The 25,994-nt window shown below is 42.8% G+C and overlaps 1 long non-coding RNA gene across 1 annotated transcript; it reads right to left on the reverse strand.

The window, feature by feature from the left end:
• Positions 1–361: 361 nt before the first annotated feature.
• On the reverse strand, positions 362–1,629 carry LOC145136677 (uncharacterized). Its single transcript, XR_013720649.1, has 3 exons — positions 1,527–1,629; positions 804–855; positions 362–436 (listed from the first exon to the last, which is right to left on the reverse strand). It is a non-coding gene; the product is annotated as an uncharacterized LOC145136677 (long non-coding RNA).
• Positions 1,630–25,994: the final 24,365 nt, after the last annotated feature.

Genomic DNA, 25,994 nt, shown 5'->3' on the forward strand with positions numbered 1-25,994 from the left:
GATCCCGAAGCCTTCAAAGTATCTTTTTGATAGGCACCTCTATTTGTATATGTAATTCCCTTCTGATAGATCTCGCCCAATCTCCCTCTCCTTCTCCCGCCGCCTTCCGACCTGCGGGAGTATACAATGACAACTTCCGGACACTCATTCCCGATCGTGAGACTGGCTGTTAGACGTCCGATGGCACCTTACTCCGACCTGAGCTATGCAACAACGAGATCGCCCTTGATCCTTTCCGGATGTGCTTGACGGTTGTAACGACGTAAATTTCCAAAACAATTTTTCATTTTAAAAACATACTCTCATTCATAAAATATCATAGTAATCCAATGTAACACATGTTCTCTCAATAAACAAATCCCAAGATCCTCAAATACATAAATCCTCTCAGTGTGTACGGATCATGCCGGCGCCTTCCCGCGATCCTCGCTAGTACCTGAAACACATAACACAACAACTGTAAGCATAAGTGCTTAGTGAGTTCCCCAAAATACCACATGCAACACATACGCCACTCGAGGCTACAATACGACCCTCCGGTCGATGTGTCTCAGCGGTACCCTCCAGTCCCGTAGCTCGTTGGACCCTCTGGTCCGGTCATAGCTCGTCGGACCCTTCGGTCCAATCTGTGTCGTTGGACCCTTCGGTCGGGTCTATATCGTTGGGCCCTCCGACCCAGTCTGTTCAACACATAGCATACATACAACACAATACACATAACTCATATATATACACATATCATACAAGACCCTCTGGTCTACACATAAATACTACTCTAGGTAATGTATAGTGAGAAGACTCACCTCAATGAAGTCGGATAAACTCTCGTGCTCAACGTCCCGACTTAGCCTCCTCCTATTATTCAGATAACATCCCCGATCAATATTCACTCATGATCTCATCTCTACAAATTGGGTAGAAGGCCATTCTACCCTTCCCTGAACTCTCCCGAATCAGTCTTGACCAGAACCCTAAAGTCAACGAAAGTCAACGGTCAACTTTGACCTGACTCATCGAGTGCACAAGGGCGACTCGGCGAGTCCATTCGGGTCCTCTGAATCCTTTCAGCCTCTCTTGGCTCGTCGAGTCATCCTTCCACTCGACGGGTTACACCTGTCACGAATCGCGGGGCAACCCCGACTCGACTCGTCGAGTCCACTTATGGACTCAACGAGTTGCCTCCATGTTCATCCTCAAATGACCTCCTAAGGTCAGATCTGCTTCCCTAACTATCAGATCTACCCTTCAAATGTTCAAATGTCACGTAAAGGTGCAATCTTTACGTGCATGCAACCCACAACAAGTCATAAATGGAGAAATAACTCTAAAAATGGCAACCTAGTCCCCAATCTTTCATTTGCTTGCATAAAGCTGAGGGATAGTGACTCTATGGACCTCTCATGGTCCAGATCTGATGCTATTAACACAAAGAGGGCCTCATACTCACTAGATCTTACATAAAATGGAGGTAAAAACCCTAAAATCATGAAATCTATTATATCAACACGAAATAGAAGGGATTATACCTCCAGAGATGAACTCTCAAGATGATTAGCCCAGATCCAAGCTCCCTTCACGCTCTAGATGGGTGTTTCCTTCTTCCTTCTAGCAAAACTACACCAAAAGTGATGTATTAGCCTCTTCTTGCTCTCAACTCTCTCACTGCTCTCTCTAGGGTTTCTTTGGGGTGCATTGGCCGTAAATGGAGGCCATAAAGGCCTTTAAATAGGGCGCAAGCCCGGGGATTTAGGGTTTCACTTTACATCGCGGACTCGCCGAGTCCACGTATCTACTCGTCGAGTCCGGTCATTAATCCAGTCAAGAACTCGCGATCCTACTCGGCGAGTCTGAGCGTCTACTCGCCGAGTCCCTTCATAAAACCCAAAATAAATAACTAAAATAAGATACCTAGGAATCCGAATGTTACAATTCTCCCCCACTAGAATCAGACTTCGCCCTCGAAGTCTTGCCCCGCAAACAACTCTGGATGCTGCTCCCGCATCTCCAACTCCGGCTCCCAAGTCAGCTCGGACCCTCTCCGATGTCGCCACTGGACCTGAACCAGGGGCACCTCCTTGTTCCTCAGAACCTTAATCTTCCGATCCAAAATCGCGATCGGTATCTCAACATAATTCAACCTCGCATCTACCTGAATGTCCTCCAGCGGCACTACCGCTGACTCATCGGCTATACACTTCCTCAACTGAGACACATGGAAGGTATCATGAATCTGGCTCAACTCCGCAGGTAGCTCCAAACGATACGCTACCCTACCCACTCTCGCGGTCACTCTGAACGGACCGATGTACCGGGGCCCCAGCTTGCCCCTCTTCCTGAACCGAATCACTCCTTCCAAGGAGACACCTTCAGGAGTACGAAGTCTCCCACCTGGAACTCAAGCTCGGATCGTCGCCTATCCGCATAACTCTTCTGACGACTCTGAGCCATCAATAACCTCTCTCTAACCTACTGTATCTGCTCTGTCGTCTGAAGCACGACTATCGGTAACAAGCTCAGGTACCTGCCCAATCACCCGCTCTCTCTTGCGGTTCTCCGGTCTCCCGGCCTCTACCTGGGCCTCCCGAATGGTGTCCAACACCGGAGTCATCACTGTCAATCGCATACAAGTGTCTCGAATCGGGGCACTCTCCGCCCTACGACTCAGCGCATCAGCTACAACATTAGCTTTGCCCGGGTGGTACAGGATCTCACAATCGTAATCCTTTACCACATCCAACCATCTCCTCTGGCGCATATTCAGGTTGGGCTGATCCATCAGATACTTCAAACTCTTGTGGTCCGTGTATATGGTACACCGAACCCCATACAAGTAATGGCGCCAGATATTGAGGGCGAACACCACTGCCCCCAACTCCAGATCGTGGGTGGGATACCTCGTCTCATGAGGCTTCAGCTGCCTCGATGCATACGCTATCACATGCCCTCTCTGCATAAGCACCGCGCCCAACCCTGATATCGATGCGTCGCAGTACACCACAAAATCCTCCATTCCCTCTGGAAGGGATAACACCGGGGCTTCGCACAACCTCTGGAGAAGAGTCTCAAACGAGGCCTGCTGCTTAGGACCCCACGAAAAAGTAACGCCCTTCCGGGTCAACCTGGTGAGAGGCACGACGATCTTGGAGAAATCTTTAATAAATCTCCTATAATAGCCGGCCAACCCCAGAAAACTCCTGATCTCGGTGGGGGATCTCGGCACCTCCCAACTCATCACCGCCTCAATCTTGGCCGGATCGACCAATATCACATTCTGATTAACGAGATGTCCCAGGAACTGGACCTCTCATAACCAGAAATCACACTTGGAGAATTTGGCGTAAAGCCTCTCCGATCTCAGAACTCCGAGGATCTCCCTCAAATGCTCCTCATGCTGCTCTCTGGATCTCGAATACACTAATATGTCATCGATGAACACGATAACCGATCGATCCAACATCGGCCTACACACCCTATTCATGAGATCCATGAACGCTGCCGGTCCATTGGTGAGCCCGAAAGGCATCACCACGAACTTGTAATGCCCGTAACGAGTCCTGAACGCCGTCTTCTGGACATCCTCATTACGCACTCTCATCTGATGATATCCAGACCTGAGATCAATCTTGGAGAACCAAGACGCTCCCTGCAACTGATCAAACAGATCATCAATCCTTGGCAGTGGGTAACGGTTCTTGACCGTTAACTTGTTCAACTCCCGGTAATCAATGCACATCCGATGTGAACCATCCTTTTTCTTGACAAAAAGGATCGGCGCTCCCCACGGCGAGCTACTCGGTCTGATAAATCCCTTCCCCAACAACTCCTGAAGCTGTGAGGATAACTCCTGCATCTCTGGTGGCGCAAGGCGATAGGGCGCCTTGGCGATAGACGCCGCTCCCGGAACGAAATCGATGCGAAACTCCACCTGCCTCTCGGGAGGCACACCCGACAACTCCTCGGGGAAAACGTCCGGGAACTCACGCACTATCGGCACATCATCAACATAACTAGGCCTCTCCGCTGCTACTCGTGTGTCCATCACGTAGGCCACAAACCCACTACAGCCCTGCTGTAGACTCTGCCTCGCTCTAGCAGCCGAACAGAATGCTGACCCTGAACGGGTACCCTCGCCATACACCGTAAGAACTCCCCCACTAAGGTCTCGTATGGTCACCAACTGTCGCTCGCAGTCGATAACCGCTCCAAACCTGCTCAACCAGTCCATGCCCACGATGACACAGACATCTCCCATCGCAATCGGGACCAAATCAATCGGAAACTCAACGCCAAAGATATCGAGTACACATCCTCGGATCACAACAGTAGCATACACCGCTCGCTCGTCGGCTATAGAAACTCGTAGAGGTCGACTCAACGCCTCTCGCTGAACACTGATGTGCTGACTAAATACTAATGACACGAAAGATCGACTCGCACCCGAGTCGAATAACACCAACGCAGGTACAGAACTCACAAGAAAAGTACCTAAGCATAACACAATATAAGCACAAAATCTCAAACTCAAAATAGGTAAGTAAAAGAATACATACCGGCCACGACATCGGGCGCTGCGTGGACCTCCTCCGCTGTCAACTGGAAGGCTCTCCCGCGAGCCTTCGGTGCCTCGGCCTTCGCTGTCCGGACCTCGATAGCTCTAGCAGCAGGTTTAGACCCCTGTGCTGATCCCTATAGTAGCTGAGGGCACTCGGCCTTCCGATGGCCGGTCTGGTTGCAATGAAAGCAAACCGAGAATCCCTTGGGGCAATCCCTCGCGAAATGCCCCTCCTTCCCACACTTGTAACACACCCCAGCTCTGCACACCCCCTCGTGACTCTTGCCGCACTTCCCACAAGTGCGGCCCTTCGGACCCCCAGATCTCGAATCAGCGGGCTTTGCCCGCTTGGCTGCCGGTTGCGCTTGTGTCAGTCGCCTGTCCCTTCTCTGAGACTCGGCCTCCTCCCTGACCTGAGTCTCCAGCTCAATCTCTCTCTTCCGGGCATTTGCCTGAAGCTCGGCAAATGTCCGGTATGACGAGTTCGCCATGAACTCACGGATATCCCTCCTCAGTATGCTCAAGTACCGGCTCATACGTGCATGCTCAGTCGACACGTGCTCAGGGCAAAACAACGCCCTCTCGTGAAACATCCTCGTAATCACCATCACAGACTCAGTTCTGTAACACCCGGTTTATTTACTAAATAAATAAACAAATTAATGAGCGAATTGTATCCCTAAAATAAATAATTATATATCAAAGGATGGTCTTGAAGAGCTAAGTGTCATAATTTTAGAAGTCGAGGGTTACAAATATAAGTTTTGGATTGGTCTCGTAAATAATTATGAAGGCAGTGGCTATTGGGTAATTATTGGGACTTCATTTGAAGAGATTTTGGAGGTTAGGGGCTGAATGGTATCATATGGAGTTGAATTGCAATGAATTCAGAAGGCAGGGGCTGTTTTGTAATTAATGGACTTACATTTAGGTGAGGCGGGTATTTAAGGGTTGAAACCCTAACCCTAATCGGCCATTCTCATTAGCCGCAACTCCTCTCCAACCTTATACCTCCCTCCAGCCGCCACCATTCACCTCTTCAATCTCCGGCCACCCATGTTCCTCCGACCACCGTAACCACAACCATGAAGAGTGCTGTTGCCGCTGCTACCTTCTCGTGGTGGTCGAAGTCGGAGACCAACGAGGTTGTGGCGTCCGCTGCCATCCTCCTCCGTCCCTTTCATCGCTGCTGCTGCCATTCCCAGCCGACATCTCCTCGCCACTACCATTCGGGAGAAAGCTGTGACCGTCGTGAGCCACCGGGAGGCCCACTGAAGACCGGAGAAAACCACGAGATTGGATTGTGAGCCGTGAACGATGAAGATCAGGTCACGAACAGCCGTAATCTATCGGTTTGACCACCTTGTCTCGCATTTCTGTCCTTCTCGAGGTGTTCGACATCGCGAGTGTCGCTGTTGCCGTCGGAAATGGCTTCCAGCCGCCATTCCAACATGTTGCGCCGCCGTCTGCTGCCATGTTCCTTCGCCTCCGGCCACCGTGGAAATGGTTGTGGGTGTATTCATGGAGGTGTGTTGGAAGAAAAAGGGACCACTGCCACCACTGCGAGGTGGTGGCTGCCGCCGTGTATCACCGTGAGTGGGTATATTTTCGTGTGTATGTGGTTGTAATTAGATTAGGGTTTGTGCGTGTGTTAATCGGTTGGCTTTGTAACTGTAACAGATTGGATTAATGAAAAGAAAACTAAACCACCACCTTAGGGTGGTGGCTGCCGCCTCCTGCCGCCACCGGCCGCCGTGTCGGGTGGCGGTGTGTTTGCCTTGTGAGTTGATTCGTTTGGGAGGGGTGCTTGAAACCCTAATGGGCCTTGTAATCTCAAATGGGCCCAATAAAGCTTAATGGACTCTAATGGGCTAGTAATTGGGTTGGAAACCCTAATTAGGGTTTGGAAAACCCTACTGCCATCGAAACCCTAATTTTGGGAATTAATCGAGACACACGGGAATTATTTAATAATTTGGAATATTAAATAATAATCATTGGCAAAAAAAAAAATTAATATAGGCAGTATTGGACTTAATGGATTAAGTCCCTAATGGGTTAAGTGAGAAACACTTAACCCTAATCATCATTTTATGTGAAACCCTAATTTCACTTGGGTTTATTGTTGGGCCTTGATGATTGGATTATTATTGGGCCATCCAAAGTCAAACAATTGGACTAGAATAATTAATGGGCTTTGAGGTAAGGCCCATATGAGGAGTTAGGCCCAATTTAGAAAATTGGGCCATAGATGGGCCATAGTTTGGGCCTTAATGATTATATGTGATGTTGGGCCTTATAATAAAGTCGTGTAAGGGGTTTGGGCCCAATTTGGAAAATTGGGCCATATGTTGGACTTTGAGTCCTATTCGACTTTGGGCCTATGGATTGGGCCTTGGGCTTGAATGAGCCAAGCTTGGGGTAATGTAGTAATTATCTAAAGAATGTACTATTAGTTATGTGTTGGGACCCAATTATTAATTGGGTGATGTTTTGGTGTTGGCAGTTCGGGAATCTGTCATCCAACAGCTGGGGTTGAGTCTGCGGGACTTCAGCAGCGTGGGATTGTGTCTACGGGACTTCAGCAGTGTGAGGTGAGTTACCTTCCAGTAGGGGTGGGTCTAAGGCACCAATGCCGGCCCACCAGTAGGTGATTATGTTTGAGATGATTGTCTTTGTGATAATTAGCCGGTTGCCATTATTTGATATGCTTATTGTGCTGGGATGCTATGAGATATGTGTTAGTAGTAGTAGTAGGGGTGCAATAGTCCCCAGTTACCGGTTGAAAGATACCGAAGACGGTTACCGGTTGAAAGATACCGAAGGGGTGGGCAGAACCCATACATGCCTAGCAGTATGGTTATGATATGTTATTATGTGACCTGTATGGTTATGATATGCCATTATGTGAGCAGTATGTTTATGATATGATATTATGTGACCAGTATGGTTATGATATGCCATTATGTGATTCAGTATGTTTATGTTATGTTATCATGGAACCAATATGTTTATGACTTGTTGATAGGGGGTGAAATAGTCCCCGATTACCGGTTGAAAGATACCGATGGCGGATATCGGTTGAAAGATACCGATGACAGTTACCGGTTGAAAGATACCGATGTCGGATACCGGTTGAAAGATACCGATGGCAGTTACCGGTTGAAAGATATCGATGGCAGTTACCGGTTGAAAGATATCGATGGCAGTTACCGGTTGAAAGATACCGAAGGGGTATACAAAACCCATGTAACGCTTATCTGTTTGTTTATGATATGTTGGTATGTGATCATTATGTTATGATGTTAGTATGTGATCAGTATGTTATGATGTTAGTATGTGATCAATATTTTTATGATATATTATTATGTGATGGTGGTATGGGTGAAATAGTCCCCGGTTACCGGTTGAAAGATACCGATGGCAGATACTGGTTGAAAGATACCGATGGCAGTTACCGGTTGAAAGATACCGATGATATTATGTGGTATGTGGTATGATGGGGGAACTCACTAAGCTTCGTGCTTACGGTTTACAGTTTTGGTTTCAGGTACTTTGTTTCAAAGGAAAAGAGCCGGATTGGTCGCAGCGCATCACACTATGTTTTCCGCACACGAGATCCTTGGGATTATACTCTGATATGGTTTCATAATATTATATTCTGATTATTCACAATTTGGTTTTATGTAATAACCTAATTAAAAATGAAATTTTTGGCCTTGAATTTTGGGACGTTACAAGTTCCCTGCTTGAGGGATAAGAACTCCTGGGCTAGACGTTCCCTCTCCACAGGGGGAACATACTCATCTCGAAACATCATGGTGAACCTCTCCCAGGTCACCGCAGTAAGCTCTGCCGTAGTCAAGTCTGCCGTCACAAACTTCCACCAATCCTTCGCTCCCAAGCGAAGCTGGTTAAGCGCAAACCTAACCCTCAGATGCTCCGGACACGAGCAGGTGTAGAAGCATCCCTCGATGTCAGAAATCCACCTGATCACAGAAATCGGGTCCTGCGTCCCATCAAACTCTTGTGGCTTCGTGTTGCTGAACTCTCGGTACAGCAACGAGTCACCTCCCTGGGGCCTGGCAGCAGCGACAACTGCGGTGGCCACAGCAACAGCAGCCTCAGTAAGAGCAGCGTACCGCTCATCAAAAGTCTCGATCAGTGTGGTCTTGATAGACCCGAACATCTCTGGTATCTCAGCTCGAATGACCGCAGCCACCTCCTCGTGAATCAACCTACGAATCTCCTCATCGTTGGTACCACTGCCTCCTGGGTGGTGGCGCGTCCCAACCATGATGTCTCTGAAATACAACACAAAAGAATCAGAGACTCGTTCGAGTATACTCGCACTCGATACTCAACCCTACTTGTTCTTTAGTACCCTGAGGATTCTTACTTGGACTGCTCACCGATCTGGTGTTTCCAGTAGTACGAGCCCTTATACTACCTTCCACAACGCATTGGTATTCACCCCAAGTCCTCCTCCTAGGATCCCATATCACAAGTACTCTATATCTCACTAAACTCAGGCTACTCTCTGGTAGACCACTCATAAGTTCCTCGCTGCTACCTACTTACTCTCGAAGTATCTCATAGTAGCAGTAACTCCTAGGCTAAGGCATCACAAATCAGGCCCACTCTAGTCCTAACCATGAATACATAGCCTACTCTAGCATGCATAACATATCACATAATATCTCATAACACATAATGTAAGGGCATTTTGGGAAATCACCGTTCGGGCACTGGCTGATCGTACACACTGCTCCGTTCCGATTTTCTCAAAAGTCCTTTAATCTTTTGGAAAAACTGTTTCTTTTATGAAAAATTCTCTCAAATCCTCAGTTTGAGTTCAGATACACCCGGAGGTGTATCCGAGTCTCTCAAACCAAGGCTCTGATACCAACTTGTAACGGCGTAAATTTCCAAAACAATTTTTCATTTTAAAAACATACTCTCATTCATAAAATATCATAGTAATCCAATGTAACACATGTTATCTCAATAAACAAATCCCAAGATCCTCAAATACATAAATCCTCTCAGTGTGTACGGATCATGCCGGCGCCTTCCCGCAATCCTCGCTAGTACCTGAAACACATAACACAACAACTGTAAGCATAAATGCTTAGTGAGTCCCCCAAAATACCACATGCAACACATACACCACTCGAGGCTACAATACGACCCTCCGGTCGATGTGTCTCAGCAGGACCCTCCAGTCCCGTAGCTCGTTGGACCCTCTGGTCCGGTCATAGCTCGTCGGACCCTTCGGTCCAGTCTGTGTCGTTGGACCCTTCGGTCGGGTCTATATCGTTGGGCCCTCCGGCCCGGTCTGTTCAACACATAGCATACATACAACACAATGCACATAACTCATATATATACACATAGCATACAAGACCCTCTGGTCTACACATAAATACCACTCTAGGTAATGTATAGTGAGAAGACTCACCTCAATGAAGTCGGATAAACTCTCGTGCTCAACGTCCCGACTTAGCCTCCTCCTATTATTCAGATAACATCCCCGATCAATATTCACTCATGATCTCATCTCAACAAATTGGGTAGAAGGCCATTCTACCCTTCCCTGAACTCTCCTGAATCAGTCTTGACCAGAACCCTAAAGTCAACGAAAGTCAACGGTCAACTTTGACCTGACTCGTCGAGTGCACAAGGGCGACTCGGCGAGTCCATGCGGGTCCTCTGAATCCTTTCAGCCTCTCTTGGCTCGTCGAGACATCCTTCCACTCGACGGGTTACACCTGTCACGAATCGCGGGGCAACCCCGACTCGACTCGTCGAGTCCACTTATGGACTCAACGATTTGCCTCCATGTTCATCCTCAAATGACCTCCTAAGGTCAGATCTGCTTCCCTAACTATCAGATCTACCCTTCAAATGTTCAAATGTCACGTAAAGGTGCAATCTTTACGTGCATGCAACCCACAACAAGTCATAAATGGAGAAATAACTCTAAAAATGGCAACCTAGTCCCCAATCTTTCATTTGCTTGCATAAAGCTGAGGGATAGTGACTCTATGGACCTCTCATGGTCCAGATCTGATGCTATTAACACAAAGAGGGCCTCATACTCACTAGATCTTACATAAAATGGAGGTAAAAACCCTAAAATCATGAAATCTATCATATCAACACGAAATAGAAGGGATTATACCTCCAGAGATGAACTCTCAAGATGATTAGCCCAGATCCAAGCTCCCTTCATGCTCTAGATGGGTGTTTCCTTCTTCCTTCTAGCAAAACTACACCAAAAGTGATGTATTAGCCTCTTCTTGCTCTCAACTCTCTCACTGCTCTCTCTAGGGTTTCTTTGGGGTGCATTGGCCGCAAATGGAGGCCATAAAGGCCTTTAAATAGGGCGCAGGTCAGGGGATTTAGGGTTTCACTTTACAGCGCGGACTCGCCAAGTCCACGTATCTACTCGTCGAGTCCGGTCATTAATCCAGTCAAGAACCCGCGATCCTACTCGGCGAGTCTGAGCGTCTACTCGCCGAGTCCCTTCATAAAACCCAAAATAAATAACTAAAATAAGATACCTGGGAATCCGGATGTTACAACGGTCCCCCATAATACGCTCACTTGGGGACTTCTTACTCCAACTGTTCCAAGAGTGTCCGCTAGTTGAACCGCATCCAATAGACTCCCTGTTCTGCTCATATTGTACTGACAATTCAACCACCGAAATTGGAATTGAAAACCCTACCTCAACACTTGAAGTACACCTACTTGGGAACGAATGAGTCTCTTCCAGTTATCATTTCTACTCACCTAACCAAGTTTGAAGAAGAGCAACTCCTCAAGGTGTTGAAGGAGCATAAGGAAGCCATGGGTTGGACAATTGCGGATATTAAAGGATTGAGCCCCTCCACTTGTATGCATAAGATTTTAATGGAGGATGAATGCAAACCAAGCCGAGATGCGCAAAGAAGATTTAATCCGCCAATGATGGAAGTTGTCAAGAAAGAGATATTGAAGCTTCTTGATGCAGGGATGATTTATCCAATCTCGGATAGCAAGTGGGTGAGCCCGGTGCAAGTGGTACCGAAGAAGACGGGAATCACGGTGGTCGAGAACAACAAAGGCATGATGGTCCCCACCTGCGTGCAAAATGGGTGGAGAGTATGTATTGACTACCGCAAACTCAATGCAAGCACAAGAAAAGATCATTTCCCATTATATTTCATTGACCAAATGTTAGAAAGGTTGGCCGGGAAATCACATTTTTGTTGTCTAGACGGGTATTCCGGTTTTCACCAAATCCTGATGGCACCAGAAGACCAAGAGAAGACAACCTTCACATGTCCATTTGGCACTTTTGCATACAGTATAATGCCATTTGGATTGTGTAATGCCCCGAACACTTTCCAACGTTGTATGGTTAGTGTTTTCTCGGAATATGTTGAAAACATAATTGAAGTTTTTATAGATGACTTTACGGTATATGGCAACTCTTTTCAAGAATTTTTAACCAATCTCACCAAAATTTTGAAAAGATGCATTGAAACAAATTTGGTTTTAAATTTTGAGAAATGTCATTTTATGGTGAGTCGAGGTCTTATTTTGGGTCACATTGTGTCTAAGAAAGGAATCGAGGTAGATAAGGCAAAAATTGATGTTATTCAAAGCTGACCCTACCCGACTTGTGTTCGGGAAGTTCGTTCTTTTTTGGGCAATACAGGTTTACACCAAAGATTCATTAAGGATTTTTCAAAGATAACAAGACCAATGTGACAACTCTTGCAAAAGGATGTTGATTTCGAGTTTAATGAGGCGTGCAAAGAAACTTTTGACAAGCTCAAGGAGTTGCTTACATCCGCTCCTATCATGCAAGCTCCAAATTGGGATACCCCTTTGAGATCATGTGTGATGCAAGCAACTATGCTATAGGCGCCGTTTTGGGTCAAAAGAATGGAAGAGCCTCCCATGTGATCTACTATGTGCCGTTTTAAAGTATAATATCTTTGTGGGATTTGGTGTGATTAGGGCTTTGATTAGTGACAGAGGGACGAATTTTTGCAACAAGATGATGGAGGCTTTATTGAGAAAGTACAACGTGACCCACTGTGTCTCCACCGCTTACCACCCCCAAACAAACGGTCAAGCAGAGGTTTCAAATCGTGAAGTGAAGTCTATCCTTGAGAAAATAGTGAATCCGACAAGAAAGGATTGAAGTTTAAGGCTTGATGATGCCTTATGGGCCTACCGGACTGCTTACAAGACCCAAATAGGTATGTCTCCATTTATGTGTTGGGTTTTGAGCATTCTAACACTCCTATGGTGTACATGCAACCCTATAAACCTTGGATCTATGTTTTCTCTATTATACATGCAAATATTAACTATTCCAAGGTTTCATCCTAACTAGCATATTATGAAGCACCTATACTACAAAGTTCTAGTTAGATGACATACCTTTTGATGTAGCTTGATGTCTTCAAGCTTTAAGAGCTTAGCCCCAATAGTGTGGAAGCCTCAAATGGAATCACAAATCACCAAAACATCTTGGAAGAACTTGAGAGAATATGTATGCACACTAAAATCGGCCCACTCTTATTTTCACACACTTGTGCCAATTTTGTGAGCCAAAGACCCCTTTATATATTATGGAGGATTAGGGTTACATCCATGTAAACCCTAATACCCATGACCTTTCATTTACATAGGATCCATGAGTTAAAAGCTCCATGGACCATCCATGAAAGCTTAGCCCAACCTAAATGAACTTGACCCATTCCATATATATAAGAGTCCATATTTAATTAGTTCTTTTTGATCACTTAATTAATTCTAAATTAATTTTTGATCAATACTAATTAAATAATATGATTCCATATTAATATATTAGAACTTATAATATATTAATATAAATCATAAATATACTATTCTCAAAAGACTATCCATATAAATTGTGCCGGTGAAGTGCAACCCAAATGGACCATGCCGGGTCGGGTCAAGTACATACCAAATATAGTTATGGACTTAGACATTAATCCAACATTATGTTGGTTTTTGGAAAGCCATGTCATCTTCCCGTCGAATTAGAGCACCGTGCATTTTGGGCGGTGAAGCAATGCAATTTAAATATTGATGAGGTGGGAATACATAGCAAGCTTCAACTTAAAGAGTTAGAAGAATTGATAAACGACTCTTATGAAAACTCAAGGATTTATAAGGAGAAAACGAAGCTTTTCCACGATAAGTCCATCACCCGGAAGCATTTTGAACCGGGACATAGGGTGTTACTTTATCATTCACGATTGAAGTTATTATCGGGCAGACTAAGGTCTAGGTGGATTGGGCCATTTGTTGTGATAAAAACCTTTGACCATGGAGCGGTAGAAATTCAAAGCGAAAAAACTCGACAAATTTTCAAAGTCAATGGGCACCGTTTGAAGCCATTCTATGAAGGTTTCAATGTTAATGCTCTTGAAATCATCCATTTGGATGCCCCGATGTGTTGAAACAAGCTAGAAAGACGTCTCGCCAAATACGTTAAAGAATGACATTTTTGGAAAGCATTGTGCTTTCATCTTTTTCCAAATTCAATAAATTATTTAAAAAAAAGTGTTTTTGAGATTTTGAAAAATAAGCTTTTGAAAGGTTTCACCTTCATTCCCGTTTTTGTTTCAAACTTTTGTCAAATTTTCGAAACCGGGCCTTACGAGAATCATTTTGGCATAGAAATCAAGTTTTTAGAAAATTCCAATTTTTTGAACCACAGGAAGACCATGCGGCCCGCGTGGCTTGGTAGCTTGAACTCCGTGCAACCCGCGTAACGCTATGTGCGACTTGGGTCCGACCCATTCTCAAGCCGCGTAGAAATCCTCTCAAAATTCGTTCAGCAACCGTGGCCAGCCCGCGGCCCGTCCTGTGCTCGCGCATATTTCCGATACTTAGCGTTTTTTTCAAGATTCAGATCCCGCGGCCAACCTGGGGCCCGCATGATTCGACCCAAAATGTTCTGATCCTTCTGCCCATTCAAAAGAAAATTGAGAAAACTAGACGCGGTCATTGTGCGACCCGCGCCTAGCCCGCGTGAAAGAGCCTTGACCGAATTTTAAGTTGTTGACTCGTTTTTTACTTTTGTTGACCAGGGGGTTTAATGAATTGACTAACATTGACCGGGTGTTGACTTTTCTTGACCATGGATTAAACACTCCAGCCACTTACCTTCTTCATTCTAACCCTACCACACTCCACCATTCTCTCTCAAGCTCTCAAGAACACAAATACCCAGTTCTCACAAAAATCTGATTTCTCGGAGTTCTACCGGTCGTAATCCCACGAAACCACCGCCATTCTTCACCATTTTTCATCCTCTATAAACCCCACCCAACAACCGGTCCGATCTGTGGCCGGAATTCTGGGCGCCACCACCACCCATCGCCGCCTTCTTTCGCATTTTCCGACCAAGTCCGGCCACCATTGGAGACTCCGAGCAAGGGGTTTTGTTTCTCTTCTCAAGGGCTTTCTAACCATACCAATCTTCCCGCAAAAACTCACTAAAAAATTTTCGCCCGATTCCAAGTGCCGCCACTCTAGTTGCCGGAAAATCACCTTGAGGCACGTTTTTGGGGCCGTTCTAGCAATTCAAGCATAAAAGACAGAGCAAACTCATAAGCTTGGGGTATGATTTGAAGAATCTTTTTGGTGGTTCTAATTCCGCTTCCACAATTCGTCCCAGGTATAAGCGAATTGGGTACACTCGTTCCTTTCTCTTTAATATTTTCATATTGAATACCCGTTTCTTATTGGAATTGTGTTGTCATCCGTGTGGTATTTAAAGTGAATTGTGAATCAATATTGTCAAACTTTTGTCCCGTGTCACAATGTCTAAGTGTGCCAAAACCGGAACCGCAAAACATATGACTTTCTCATTTCCAACAAGCGCAAAGTCAAATCGACAAAGTTCCTCCATAGAGAGTCTTTTGAAGAACTCGGGGTGCTCGAGGGAGTTGAAGTACTATTTGACAACATTGGTTGGGGTCAATTCCTTCATAATTATGCAGCCACCTACGTTGAGCCGACCTTGGAATTCCTTTCCACATTCCATGCTGATGACGAGACGAAAACTGTCACTTTCCAAATGCTAGGCGAAAATAGATGATTGCTATTTCGGGTCGTCAACGCTTTAATGGGTACCCTTGTGGACCATACTTACTCCCAACAGGATCCTTGGCCCGCAACCTTTAACGAACACCATTTTTGGCAACAAATCACCCACGAACCACGATATTCATCATCTTCATCCAAGGTTTCTTCAATCATTCATCCATGCTTGCGTCTGGCCCACCGAGTCCTTACATGCACCATTTTTGCCCATTCCGAAGTGGGTCAAATTTCCAAAGCTTAATTATTTTTTCTTTGGTGCATGACTCGTGAAAATGGACCCAACCCGGACTTTGCAACATTCTTTTTCGCCAAATGTTTCAACACCACCACCATGGACACCGGGGACATTTTCTTTTGAGGCTTGACCACACTCATTGCTTCTAGACCCCCTCTTCAACTTCATCTCTCCTTCCTTCTATTTGAAAAAGCGACCGGCCCCTCTCGTCTCGACATCATCGCACTCCGACGAATGCTAATCATTCGCGAATCAGTCGGTGGTCACATATGGAATCTTGATAATCAGCCATACCTCATTCTCCCTCTTGAGTATATTGGGTCTTTTGAACCAACCGACCCCGAGCAATGGGTCATTCCATTCGATTACCCCCCGCATGTAGATCAAGAAGACGACCATTTTCAGCCTCCACAACATTTTGACCAGCCCCAGCATCAGCCGCAGTAGCATGGGGGACACGAGATCCCATCATATTTCCCCCTTGCATTGTTTGACCAATTCGCCACAATGTTCTCCACCATTCAGCGCATCGACACTCAGACGCAAGAGAACACGCGATCCATCCAGGATGTGGTGGCCCGCGTTGATAGGTTGGAGCAGTCATTCCCACCCACTTCTCGCCAGGTCTAGGATATGTGGGACTACCACTACCGCCACAGACACTTTCTGCCGTCCGGCCCTCCGATTTAGGTCATTTCCGCCCTTTCCTTAAGCATTGAGGACAATGCTTGTTCTTAAGCTTGGGGTGTGGCATTTCCCTTTTCCTTTTATTTGTTTCATGCATTTTTAATTAGGTTGCATATCATTTTAGTTTTAGGCTAATTTGCATTCATTTTTTTCTTTTATTTTATAAAATTCCAAAAAGATTTTATTTCCTTCTTTTTTACTTTTTATTTTTGCATAACATTTAGCTTAGGGCATTAGCATTCATGCATTTTTGTTATCTGTTTATTCTCACCCCCTTGGATGTCATGGAATAGGTTCATAGTTATTGTATCATTATTGGTCCAGGATCTTGTTGCTATCTTACACATCGAACCGAGACCACTAGCTGCAGTTTGGGACTTCATACTTGGGATCAACTGCTGGAGCTAAAGGGGTAAGTGATCATGGTCAGGTAGTTTCATGAAGAATTATGCATGCAATACTAACAACTGTAAGATATACTATAGCAATGGATATTCTTAGCCCTGCGGTCCATACTATCGAGAGGATCACACTTGATCATGTTTGAACCGTTAGGATGAAGCTCTGGTGCTTGTCCCCGAGTAGAATCCATATCCGGTCTCTTTACATCACCATATTCTTTTTGCGATTTTCTTAGGATTCTAGAGAGTCTTTTAGTCCACATTTGGAGATTTTCATTATTTTTGGAAAATCACAAGTTTGAAAAGGAGCTTACATCTTTATGCTCCACACATGGTCATTTTCACACTTAGACCATTCAGATTATATTATTACCCTTTCGGTTCCACTTACATACTTTTGGGAACCAAATTTTGAGTCAAAAAAAGTTTTCTTGATAAAAAGCAAAAATTCAATATGTTAGTGCATTACCTTCAAGTTAATGTTATTAAAAAAAATTATATTCCAAGCGGCGATTATCTTAGATGGGTGACCGGTTCAATTATTGAACAAATTTTCCAACATTTTGGTCACCCGACGTTTGATATTCATTTATATAGGTTTGTTTTATTGTATATAGATCGAGTTGTTTTTTCACAAATTGGTGATGTTATAGAGACTGTCGAGTCGGATACTACGGGAGGTTAGGGCCAACACTAAGTGAACTGATTCCTAAAACGGTGCCCGAGCGATGAAACCCAATCACACTTGAGAGTGGCCGACAGACGTGAGATCATGCAACTTTCGTGATAAGAGTGTACACTTAAAAAGAAGAGCTCCATACGAGCCCGTCCATTTGCTTTCTCCCTACTACAAATGTTCTTCATTGTATGCATGTTCCATTAGGGCTGCGACTGACCATCCCTCCTTACTCACCTAGAGGAGTTGTTCTGGCTATGGTTTATGGTTCCATTGTCATCGGATGAAAAATTCGTGAGATAATAGCAAGATCAATTCTGACCATGTTGACTAACAGTGATCAGGTTCCGTGATTCTATCCATTCTTTTTATTTTTCTTAGGATAGTTCATCCCGTGTTCATTTTAGTCTTGTCTTACTTGAGGACAAGTAAGGTTTAACCTAGGGGTAATTTGATAGTTTCATTTTATTTACTTCTTTTTATAGTTTATTTTAGCATATTTCATTCACATTTTAGTTAATTTCCACACATATTTTCCTTTTTGTTATTTTATGACCACTTTCGGGTACTTTCTAGTTTCGTGAGTATAATTGCACATTTTAAGGAGACTAGCGGAGCGGGATCTTTGGGGAGCAATTGGACTTGGAGGACAACGAGGATTTTGGGCTTGATGGCTATGGAGGTGATGCATGGAGTGGGCTTGTCAATTACTTGAAGGCTTGGAAGAATTGAATTTTAAATTTGCAAGATGCGGGAGAATTTTCGAGTGTGCGGAGATTGATGATCGGGCGATAGCGGAAGCTATGGATCATTTAGAAAAGGCTAATTGGGTTTAAAATGAAGAAATCTTGCAGAAAAATGAGCTAGAAGCTGACTGGGATTAAGCTGGGCAAATGGGTTAAGCTGTGGAGGCCCAACATTTGAAGAAGGCCAACTCCCCGTCACTTTTACGCGGCCCGCGTAAGATACCCACGTGGCCCGTGTGGGGTCCTGCTGGGGAATTTTCGGAATTTCATTTGAAGCTCTATATTGGGAAGGTTGGTGTGCCACTTTAGCCAACTCTTGGACATCCGAAAACTCACCAATTCTCTGGAGATTTTGGAGCACTTTGAAGGCCAAGAACCCTCAAGAACTTCATCATTTTTTGCTCTTAATCTTTTTTAATGTTTGGTACAATCTCTTCTAACTTTATTTTCTTGTGTTTAGCCATGTTAGGCTAAACCAAAATTGGTTGAATTTGGTGAAATCTTTTGACTAGTTGTTGAATGTTGAACACTCTATAAACTTGTTCTTGAATCTTTATGGGAATGTTTTGTGTTTTAACATATTATCACTACTTATATGTTTTTATTCATGAGTTTAAATGTATTTGTGGTGATTAGTTGGCTAATTTCTTGATTAAGTAAAGGATCCTCAAATTAGCAAGCAACAAATGATTTTTGTGTTAGTTTTGCTTCACACAATCATAAAAACATTTTCTCCAACATGGTAGTGAAAGCATTTGACTACTCTTGGATTTGGTGACTTTTTAGTTCTTAATGCTAGTTGACTTTCACTAATTACATGTTTAATGGAAATCGTGACTTTGACTAAAGAAATTGTTATGAGTTTCTCTAACCATTTTAATAACTAGGAAAAGTCTAGATAATCTCAAGCTTCTTGGATTATTATAGCTAAATTAAGGATTTGAAACAAGTATTACACCATTGGATTCTAATGATATGTTCACCAAAAAGTCAAAGTGAGGAAACCTTAAGTCAACCATCTTTCCCTTATTGATTTTACATCAAACCCTTGTTTTTGTTAAAATTGTCTATTTAAATCTCAGTTTAATTATAGTTTATTTCAAGTATTTCAAAAGATCGCCCCTATTTTTAATTTATTGTCATTTTACAAGTATTTTTACAAAAGAGATTCTCATAGAGTTATAAAATTGAACCAATCTCTGTGGATACGATCCCTTTACCACTATACACTATTTTAGTGTGTAATATTTATGGTATTTATTTTGTTGGCCTCGACAACCACCAAATTGCCTTACACATCCGAATCATACCCAAACTACCATCCCATGCTTCCTAGGCTACTAGGCAGCACATAACAGACCAACCTATCACTGGCTAATCAAAACTAGCATGCAAGTATACAAGCTCATACAATAGGCATACAAAGGCATATCTCCTAGCATTCTATCATGCGAAAACTAAGCAAATCCTTAGCCCTAACTAGCATGCAATTCACAGATTCATAAATCCAATCATACTAGATAACATGTATGGGTATTTTAGGAGAAACTTAATTGAGCTCGGTCGATTGCATGCACCACACATTTTCTTGTATTAGAAAACTTATTTAGCCCTTTTTAAATCATTTTTCTTTCATTTTTGAAAAACTTTACCAAATCCTCAGTTTGAGTTCAGAAACACCCGAGAGTGTGTCTGAATCCCTCAAACCAAGGCTCTGATACCAACTTGTAACGTCCCAAAAATAATGACATAAAAATTTTCATTTTTAGATTAATATATCAGTAATACATATCATTTTCATAAAAACCAAGGTAATTTGGATTTAGCAAAACATCAATTAATCAGAGTAATTCACAGAGTACGGAATCATGTGGTGTGTTCTCTGCAATCATCCCAAGCTCTTCCATTTGAAAACCGAAGTACCTGAAACATAAACTGAAAACCGTTAGCACAAGGCTTAGTGAGTTCCCCAAGATACCTCATACCACACATACATAAAATCACATAATCGGCCCAGCCTTTTATCGGACCCCGCCCGACATTGAGCCCTGCTCGGTAAATAGATCTGTTAGTCATCAGGCCCCGCCTGGCATCGGGACCCGCCAGGTATAAGCATATAAACATATAAACATGTAAACATATACACACACAACACATGCCATAATCACAAAGATAAATTGATGAAACAATTAATCGAGTAAGAAATGAATCAGAGTTTAATGATCAAAGTAGGATTGCGAGATTTGAACACCGATGTAAATATGATCTTGTTTCAGCTCTATTACGCTCTCAAGTTTTACAGAGTACTAATGTCAATTCTGTAAAGACTCTCCTTTATGACTCTAGTAAACACTCCTATTTATAGGAGAGGAAAGCGTACAAAAAATATACTAAGGACTATGCTTTAAGCTTCGAATACAATGCCCTAGTAAAATAGATTACATAAGATACGAAGACTCAGTACATTTCGAAGACATGAAATCCTTCGACTAATTACAACTCTATTTACCCTTACAATCTCCCCCTTTGTAATCAAAGTCGAAGGCTTCAACTTGTAAGTAGTTGAATTGAATACATCATCACTCTTCGTATCTCTGTGTACCATGAAATGACCTTCTTAATCTCCTTCTTGTCTCCTTCATTATTCTTCCTGCATTGGTTCATACGAACAATTAAGTTCGTATACTGAGAAGTTGCATATCTCTCCACTTCGCACGTTTGGAACAAGAATCGCTTTGCTCTACCAGCTTTGTCTTTTCCTGCGAAGACAATCCCCAATGGTTTTAAGCAGATTTCACCATCTTCATATTTCTTCAGATCTGCTTGTTTCTTCGTAGGAGCCATTGGTGCAGTAATTTCAATACCTTTCGCAGTAGCCAATTCCACATCAGTTTGAGCAAGACACTCAAAATAATTTTCAATAAAGATCTTGATGTGTTTGACTCCAAGTTGAAAAACATCTGGCTCTGTTTCTTGTAGAAAGGAGAATGACTTGTCTTTCAGGATTAATGCAACTTGTATAAGATCATACAAGTTCATTATCGGAAAATCAGCGATGGTAAACTCATAAACTTTTCCATTTGATCTGATCACTGTGTATTTGAGATTCTGAATAACATTTTCGAAAACCATGTCTCTTTTGATGCTTATAACTTTCTTGATTTTTAACAGTGACCAGACTTCTTCAGGTGCTTTCGCCAACACTGAATGAAAACGAATTTTTATCTTCTTCCCTTCTTCTTTGTCTTTACACATAATTTCTGCTTTAAACTGAGGCATGATGAACATCATTTCATTTACAGGAAAGTCAAGCTTACTTGTATCAGTGTTTGTAACCACATAACTCTGTTTTGGCACCTTTTCGAATGAATACATATGATCAAACATGACTTTTGCCTCAATTGTTTCATAGTTGTATTGCTTCGAAGGATCTCCTTTTTCCATACCCACTGGGTCTTGTGCACGAAGAGTCATAACACTTTGAATACGCCTCATCTTTTCCAACTCCGCATCCACTTCAGCCTTCTTTTCTTCCTTAGTCTTTTCTATGATCTTGGCTTTACCTTTATCTTTAGACTCAGACTCTCCCACCACAAACTTTGGATTCGAAGCACTTCCAGCAGCTTCTCCAATCACAATACCTTTAATAACTGATCTGGTCATCAGAATCGTTGTGACCACAGTTGAAGTAACTGAACCAGCAGATACAATAACCGGCTTTGTAGTTGGGATCTTCGAATGAAACACTTTTCCCACCACCTTCGAATCTTCTTTACTCGCCTTTACTTCTTCACCAGTCTTCTTAGATTCATCTATCTTTTCTCCCCCTTGCACCCCTGTGAAAGCAGGTGGGGCATCCGATACTGTTGGAAGAAGACTTGAAATGCGAGTAAGAGGAGATAATTGTTTGTGAAGAATAGCTTCGAACTGGATGAATTTTTGAGATAAAAATTCTGGAGTGATAACCGAAGTGAATACTGGTTTCACAGAAAACTCCTTCAACTCTTTTAACAAAACAAGCAACTCACCAAAATTCTTGTTCTCCAATTCAGAAAGATGAGTAAGTTGAGGACTCATGCTTTCGTACATTTTGACATATTTGGTGACAGCGTCACAACTAATGTCAACCTTCTGATGGATTGAATTATAACCTTGTTGAACACTTTGAACTTCTCTCTGCATGTCATCACGAAGTTCACGAATTTGCATGTTGACATCTTCGTGTACCTTCTTAACTTCTTGAACAAAAAGAACATGTCGTTCTTTTGTTGTGCTTTTAAGATCCTTGATCTCACCCATAAAATCAGATCGTTGGGATTTAACACGAAGTTCGTTATTCTGATCAGTGTAGTCAACTTTCTCCAAAATAACAGACTCAGAATCTTTCACCATTCCAGAGACTTTGCTGATTATCCTTGATTCCATCATCTTTAACATAGTATCAACTTCCAGACTTGATACTGATGAACCTCCCCCAAAATCAGCTTGAGATTGAATGATAGCATTCAACTTCGTATTCAAAATTTGTACTGCTTCATTGTCATCAACATATGATCTGGAAAATTTTCTTCTTATTAAACTTTAGATCTTCAAAAGTTCCTCCAAAACCTTCGTTATCAGTTTCATCCTCCAGCATCATTTTATCATCGACGGGTGAAGTAGGTTTTGGCGGATCAGTAGATTGTGAAGAAAAGATGGAAGTGAAAGGTTGATCAAGAATATGTTCGAATGTTGGGGACTGTGTGGTTGATGTGAGAGGAATAGTGGATAATGGTAACGAAAGAATATGTTCAAAAGTAGAGGTAGTATGACCTGAAGCTGCATTTTTCGAACTGTCTTCACCCATATCAACATTTGCATCCGTATCAGATACGTGTGCAGGGATGTCTGAAGTTCGAACCGCCTCAGAAACTGACTTGGTAATCGAATCTTCGGGTGGTACAATGTTTGTTTGCTCAGGAGTCGAAATCTGATCATGAATAGTTAGATCAGGAGTTTCAGAAATTCGTTCATTATCATCTTCAGTCGACTCAGTAGAAATTACCAGCTTTCGGGTCTTCTTCTTCCTTTTCTTTGACAACCTTTTGGCCATATCCTCAACCATTCGTTTCTTGGACACTAGAGAAACCGGTGCTGGCACCTCTCTAATTAACACACCTTGATGTGTAATTTGGGGTTTTCGAATCATTTGTGGTGTAGGAGACTTGCGTTTATGGGTAGACTTCATTTTGATCCTTCGAAACATTCCAGTCTTCGAAGGAATATTGACATTCTCTTGAGTTTCTGCAATGATAGGCTCAATCACTTGGGTCTCAGCAACATATACCTCAATAACCACAAGCTTCTTCTTTGGAGATTTCGAAGATTTTGATTCAGTTTCAGTATTCTTCGACTTCTTGGATTTTGTTTCATCGATATCCAGGAGTTTGCCAGTTTCAATTGTAGAATCGATGGTCTGCAAATATGCCACCAAGACAGAGTTCGAAGGATCAACTCTTCTAAGCATAGCATCTGGAATTCTAGCAACTGATGGAAAAATATCAGCATTATCGGTGACATCCTTCGGATAGTGGTATGGTTGGAAAACTGCTCTTTCTTCATCATTTGGCACCAAAATTCCTTCCTTATTGTAAAAATGTTGCAAAATCAGACTCCAGTATCTTGCACACGAAATACCGTGAGTGGCATTCGTGTGTTCTACTCCTTTTTGAAATTCCTTCCATAGTTGAGTAGAATAATCTACTTGAAGATCATAATATATACCAGCTACCATGGCATACACTTCCATCTTTCCTTTATCCAGACCAGCAGAACGCCCAGTTAAACACCTTAGAAAGATTCTAAACAAGAAATTCTAGAGTCGTGGAAGACCAGACTTTTTAAAATCACTTATCTTGGACAATGGTGGCTGATAACCCATCTCATTGAACATGTGAACAATTTGGGGAAAAGTAACAGCAACATATGGAGGCGTATTCGGGATATCAAGAATTTGACAGAAATTTTTCTTGGATAACCTGACCTTTTTGTCGTTCACAAGATGAAAAGTGATCGTATCAGAGGCTTTGTTGTAGGTTCCAGTTGATCCTGCTTGTGAAAGCCAGGATAATGGAACCGAGAAAGAATTAAACATCGCCTTTGACAGGACATAATTCTTTAAAGCAACGATTAGCATCTTCAGTTCTTCCGGGTACTGAGAAACTTCACCCTCCAGATAGTAGTTTGTTGCTTGAATCTTCATTAATGGTAATGAAGAGGCATCTTCAGTGGTATGAGAATCGACATGAGCAGAAGTCGCCATTGTTAGGGTTTGAGGAGAATTTAGAAAGTTGTTTGTTAGGGTTTGAGGATGATGATGAACAGAGAATTTAGAAAGTTGTTTGTTTTGATCGTGTAAATTGAAAAGTAACCCTTGAATCCCCTTTTATATGTAACCCTGATTTTTGAATTTGAAGCGGGATGCATTTAATGAGATCCGACATGGCACCTTGAAAATCGGACCATTACTGCGTAAAAGTAGTCATGCGTCAAAAAGGAACTGTCACATCTCCTAGAGAACCGGACATAATACCATACGTCATATACAGACATCCTGTATTGTTATCCCCAAGATGATTTATAACCGTTATGACTCTTCGTATGGAAGCAAGGCTCTTTCACTTTTGGGTTGAAAAGCGAAGTCATACGCCAGAAGTTCGAAATCATCAGCCTGAGTTGGTATTACTCAGAACCTCAAGGATTTCGTGAGTGCAGTGTTCCAAAGAAAGTTAGACAAGAAACAATGAAATAAAATTTTTTGGGATTTTGTGATGTCAAAAATTTAATTTGACACGAATGCAGTTAAACCCCGGGCAAAGGTTGCTTCGTTAATCATCAAGAGAGATGATCAACAGCTTGTGTATGTTCCCGTGAATTACAATCGAAAACTTATAGAGAAGTTTCGAAGGGCATCTTTTGTAAGGCTACATAGGTGGCTTAATAAATTTCGTTACATATCAGCCTTAACATAAGGTGAGTAATTGTAACAGAAATTACTTGTTTAACCAGTGTAGTCAGTGACAAGTGTGTTTTGAAAAATGTTTAAAGTAACTTTGGAATTCGAAGTAAACTCACACAGAAATCATATTCATGAAAAAAAATTTGTGCTGGATCTTGTTGGGTAACAAACATCGTGGGTTTCGAATGTTTGATCAAGATCACTCATATGAAATAAATATGATTTGGAGTTTTGAAACTAGGTACTGAAACAAATGTTTCGTAAAATCTGGAATATAGTTCCCCGTCAATTCCTTAATTTGCAAGAAATTTGGGTTTCACTTTCATTACGGTCTCATGATGCAAGATCATAAACACAGATTGTTGATATGTCTAAGTCTCGATTGGTTTGATCAGAGACCTCTCGGACATATGTCTTTGTGTGTGATTGTGAAAGAAATTTTAGATGAAAAAGATTGGTGAAGACACGAAGTGTACCTCTGTTATATTTGGACAAAACAGTAAACTCTTTACTCATATGAGAAGAGTCAGGTAGCTCAGGAGACTAATGTGAATACAA

The sequence above is a fragment of the Lactuca virosa genome, chromosome 9 (assembly GCF_052849685.1).
Source record: "Lactuca virosa cultivar CGN04683 chromosome 9, Lactuca_virosa_CGN04683_v6, whole genome shotgun sequence".
In the NCBI taxonomy this organism is placed as follows: domain Eukaryota; kingdom Viridiplantae; phylum Streptophyta; class Magnoliopsida; order Asterales; family Asteraceae; genus Lactuca; species Lactuca virosa.